This window comes from Lathyrus oleraceus, chromosome 2 (assembly GCF_024323335.1).
Source record: "Lathyrus oleraceus cultivar Zhongwan6 chromosome 2, CAAS_Psat_ZW6_1.0, whole genome shotgun sequence".
Classification (NCBI taxonomy): domain Eukaryota; kingdom Viridiplantae; phylum Streptophyta; class Magnoliopsida; order Fabales; family Fabaceae; genus Lathyrus; species Lathyrus oleraceus.
In genome coordinates, this window is record NC_066580.1 from 382565976 (window position 1) to 382571306 (window position 5331).

General features: G+C 39.1%; 1 non-coding gene across 1 annotated transcript; it reads right to left on the reverse strand.

The window, feature by feature from the left end:
* Window positions 1–228: 228 nt before the first annotated feature.
* On the reverse strand, window positions 229–335 carry LOC127124629 (small nucleolar RNA R71). The gene has a single exon (XR_007804099.1). It is a non-coding gene; the product is annotated as a small nucleolar RNA R71 (small nucleolar RNA).
* Between the last annotated feature and the right edge of the window lie 4996 nt (window positions 336–5331).

Genomic DNA, 5331 nt, shown 5'->3' on the forward strand with positions numbered 1-5331 from the left:
AATCCTACAGGCGACCCTAATGAACATTTGACCAAGTTTGTGCAGCACACAGACACTGTGAAGGCGAATGGTGTATCTCAAGATGCAATAATACTACACCTTTTTCCTTTCTCTCTATGAGACAGAGCTTGGGCTTGGTTGCAATCCTTGCCATCCAACTCAGTTATTACATGGGGAGAACTAAAGAATATTTTCTTATCCCGATATTTTCTACCAAGCAAAACTGCTATGCTGAGAGCTCAAAACAACGGATTTCGACAAAAAGATGTAGAATCTCTCTACGACGTGTGGGAGAGATACAAAGACATGATGATGATATGTCCATATCATGGTCTCGAAGACTGGGTGATCATTCACACATCTTACAATGGGCTTCTGTATAACACAAGACCGACAGTAGACGCTGCCGCGGGCGGTGCATTTATGGACAAGCCATACAACGAAGCCTATTAACTCATTGAAAACATGGCCCAAAACCATTGCCAATGGGGAGGTGAAAGAACTTCAGTGGAAAAGTCCCCAACAAAAGGTAGAATGTACGAAATCAGTAGCCTTGACCACGTCCATGCAAAGGTAGATGCCCTTGTTCAAAAGTTAGACAACTTGACCATACCACCCGCAGCCACCGTGGATGCTGTGACTCCAAACTGTGAGTTATGTGGAACTCTTAGACACACTGCACCAGAATGTCAGATATTGGTCGGAGTCCCCACCGATCAAGTAAGTTACGCACAAGGAAATCCTTATTCGAATACCTACAACCCAGGTTGGAAAAATCATCCTAACCTTCCGTATAAGAATAACAACACCCTGTATGCACCTGACCAAGCACCCGGTGTTCTGTCTGGATATCAAAAGCCAGCTAATAATGCTCCTAACATGCCTAGGAAGTCCAACCTTGAACTAATGATGGGAAGCTTCATAGCTACCCAAGCTCAAACAAACAAAGACTTCTTGAACCAAAACATACATACTAGTGAGCAACTTAAACAATTAGCGAGCAAAGTAGACGCCTTAGCCACCCACAACAAAATGCTTGAAACACAGATTTCACAAATGGCTCAACAACAAGCATCTACTGCTGCTCCCGCTGGCACATTTTCTGGACAGCCGCAACCTAATCCAAAAGGACATGGAAATGTCGTTATATTGAGGAGTGGAAAAGAACTAGACGGACCAGTAGATCCAAGACTACAAAATCCTGCCATGTACCAAAAACCTGACAATAATGAAATTAATATGAATTAATGAAAAATAAAGCAATTAAAAGGAATTTCAGAAATTCAAAAATACGTGGACCATCTGATCTCCCTCATTAATTGAGGCGGCAGATCAGATGGTCCAAAGCGCATGTTCTATGTGTTCCTTAGTCAAATGAGATGCACGCGTGGTAATCACTTTGGATGGCTGAGATTAGAACGTGGGACTCAGATCAAAGGGTTCTGGGCAAGCCAACACACCACCGGAGCCCTAGCTCCGGTCATCTTCTCCGATGAGGACCACCAGACTGGTCCAAGTTCAACTCAAGAAAAAATGGAAAATGAGTACACTATTTTGAAGGAAAAATGTTCAGGAGCACGAAACTGGCCTCAGTTTTGTCTAATTCCAAGTATATGAAAAGATACAAGAAATTGAATTTTGAGGATCATGAACTGAGTTGCTTCGATTTGACCTCAAAGCAACTCAATCGTTTTGCCTACATTGGTAGGACTTTAGACAACCAAAAATCAACAAGAATAATGGAGAATTGAGTGAGAATCGAAGAGATGAAAAATCTGAAAATTCACCTTTAATGGAGCTTCAGATTGGCACGATCTTGCTTCCAATTATGCTTGGCCTTGCTTCAGATGCTTGATGGAAGATAAATAGATCAAAGAAATGGATGTACTCTTAGAGTTTCAATCTCAAAACAGATGGAGAATTGAAACTCGACTTTCAAAGAAAACCCTCAAGTTTATCCTTCAATGGTGAGGGTTTGGGGTTTCTGAATCAAATCTTGGGCATGAGGTCCACAATTCTGAGCATGAGAGGTTCTTTTTATAGCCATAGAGAATGATATTTGCACACTTCCAATTTTGGAAAAAAATTGAAATTCCTCTTTGCATGGTTGCATGGTTGCATGGGCGTGAATGAGGCCCATGAAATGATGGCATCTGATCCATAATCCAATGTGTAATGTATTGAAATCATCTTAGAAGCTTATGCAAGTGTGTATGGAAATTGGACCTTGAAAATATCCAAATGGTGCTTCAACTTTCACCCATGCGCAAGTACCTCATACTTTGTCCAAATTTAGTTGATTTTGGACTTTTTGGAAAGGTGAGATCAAGAGGAATAACTTTCATGTTGAACACTTTTTCATTTGAAGCTTGGATCATGATTAATTTTGAGGTGGAAATTTGGGAAATCAAACATATTAAAAAAAATTCTAAGTACCAAGCCATATGTTCACTTCTTCCACCTTGAATAACTTTTTATATGAATTTTAAATGAGAAAAGTTCCTTCATCAAAGTTGTAGATTTTTAAAACCTATTAAATTTGGTCACAAATTTGGCCTCATTTGGATTTTTCATGAGGGAATTATGCATTTTATAAGTTGAGGAAAATCACTTGTTCAATGGTATTGGCCCAAAATGAGCTATAATGTTTCCTCTTCGCACATGCATTTGCAAGTTGAATTTTCACATCCTCCAAACATAAAAGTTTAAGTAAACATCATTAAGTTAATCATGCAATTTGAATGGATCTCACATCATAAAATTTAAGCAAGTTATGGTTTTGGGAAGTTGACCTCTAAAATAGGGTTTAGACAAAATGACCTATAATCTTTCATCATAAAAATTGACTTTCCAAGAAAAACTAGCTCTAGACCTCAACATGAAACTTGTTTGTGAAATTCTGGTGTAGTCAGAGTTCAGATGTTCTACTCCAAGTCATGACATCTGATCCAACATTATTACTAATACAGCAAGACATTTATACAAATTAAATCCCAGTACTAATATGCACACATTCACAGATGTCACGACATCTGCTACTATATCACCATAGTATGGAAGAACACCCAGTTCTGTCCATCTGGTACAAAGACACAGCAGAGATCAAACATAGCACTTACTTCTGTTGAGCCTGCACAGTTATCAGCATGATGTCTCAACATTGATTTGAACATCACCTGTTACAGCATTACAGGTTCACCTTATTTTATAACAGACAGAATTATAACGTGCAGAAGGTAAAAACACAAGTAATTGTTAACCCAGTTCGGTGCAACATCACCTAGTCTGGGGGCATACCAAGCCAGGAAGAAGATCCACTATCAGCAGTATTAATTCAGAGTTAAACTCCCCCGTTTACAACTTTTCACTTAATCCCTACCCAATGCAATCTATATCTATGAACTCCTAGATAAAAACCTCCAGTTTCCATTCCTATCACTACAAACACAATGTAATGCTTAACAACTTGAACTTGCTTCACAGCTTCGTTCAAGACCATAACAAACTCTTACCTACAGGCTTTGAGTTACAAATAATCTCATGCCTTCGAGCACTGAGAAACACATGGTAACCTTCCCACAGGTTGGGAGGTTTACCTCACACACACCCCTAATTTTACATTATTTCAGGCTTACAAAACCTAGGTTACAATCTGCTATTTATAACCTAAACACCCAACTGGATTTGGGCCTTCAGAAATCGCAACAAATTTCTCCTTTGCTGTTACAAAGCCAGCAGAAAAACTTCTGCTACAATCAAGGTCTTCAATCTTTTACTTCCTAAAATATCTCCATATTTGGAAACTGTATATTCACCAAATATTCTGATTGAGTCTTCAAGACCTCCACAAATAACGCCACATAGGATTCTAACTAATCCCAGAATATTGAATCAGTTAACACATAACAGAATTAACTAATTCAGTTTTACACACAGGCGCGATGTCACAGTCACGATGTTATGACATCTTACATGACATGTTGGTCCAGATGTTGAACTTCTTCAACCCAACATATTAAAACAACAGAGGTGATTACATTATTTATTTTACAAAATTAATGCCAATCCTAAGGTACTAACAATCTCCCCCTTTGGCAAATTTTAGCTAAAACAAATAAACATTACACTAGACACCACATTCCAATATGGGTATGCACTTCCTCTTTGTCATTGTCAGCACCATCACCAACACAAACTTTGGTGTACATGAAGAAGAAGCTGTACAGGAATCAGCTGCATCACAACACTTCCCCTCAACACTAGAGCTTCCTGAAGAATATGTAATGCTGAGTACATAGATAATGTAACTCAGATCACAAGACACAACTGTCTTCTTAACTTAGATCACAAGTCACAAGTGATATACCCAGTTAGTGACTTTTGTGCCTGAAACCAACTTCTGCTTGCTACCACATTTTGCTTGCTTCTGGTACATCCTCAGGATAATGTTTCTCTCCCCCTTTTTAGCTAAACATTTATAAATGAAACCTTCACAAAACCAGATCCAGGCGCAATATCCCCAAATCTTAACAAACCCCATGGTTTAGAGGGAATGGAATGTCGCTCTTGTGATAAGAGGAGTGCTGATACATCCTTTAAATAGGCCAGACCGTGCTTAGGAATTAACGGCAGGAGTAAATACTCGGTCAAGATCCATAAATATTTGCTGAGAATCAGTCAGAGAATCACCAACAATATCCCAGACTATCTTTGAATACCTTTTATAGCTCTTGACTGTTTCTTTTCAGAAACAACAGTTCCAATGCATGTAGACTATTCCATAAATGCTGTCAGACACGTTGCAGGCGATGTCTTAACATTCAACACGGCTTTTGTCTGCATTCTTCATGTATTCTCCCTATCACCATTTCCTAAAACCACTTTCTTACCTCCAGTGGTAGCTTGACATCTAGCACTACTACAACCAAAATCATAAACTACAGTAGATGGTTACTCCCCCTATACCATACAACTATAACACACAGGCTCATTCTAATATATCATAATGAGACATACCACATCCATATTTCCTTATGACTGTAAGTTTCAAAAGGAAATACCAATATTGTCCAAGGCAATGTCATGACATCCGGTCAGACATTCTTCTGCTCACTCAGCCTTGACACACACCACATCATCCCAACAACTAACAAGGTGCCATACCTTGTTATCTGAGAACACATAGACCACAATCTTGATGATTACTTGCAGCGCAAAGACAGAACTCCCCCTGTCATGATCAACCCACTCTCCTTTTGAAACTTAGAGGTCACACATGAACATATCCAACACCCCAAAGTTGGACCTTCACATACTTCCTGATTCAAAGAG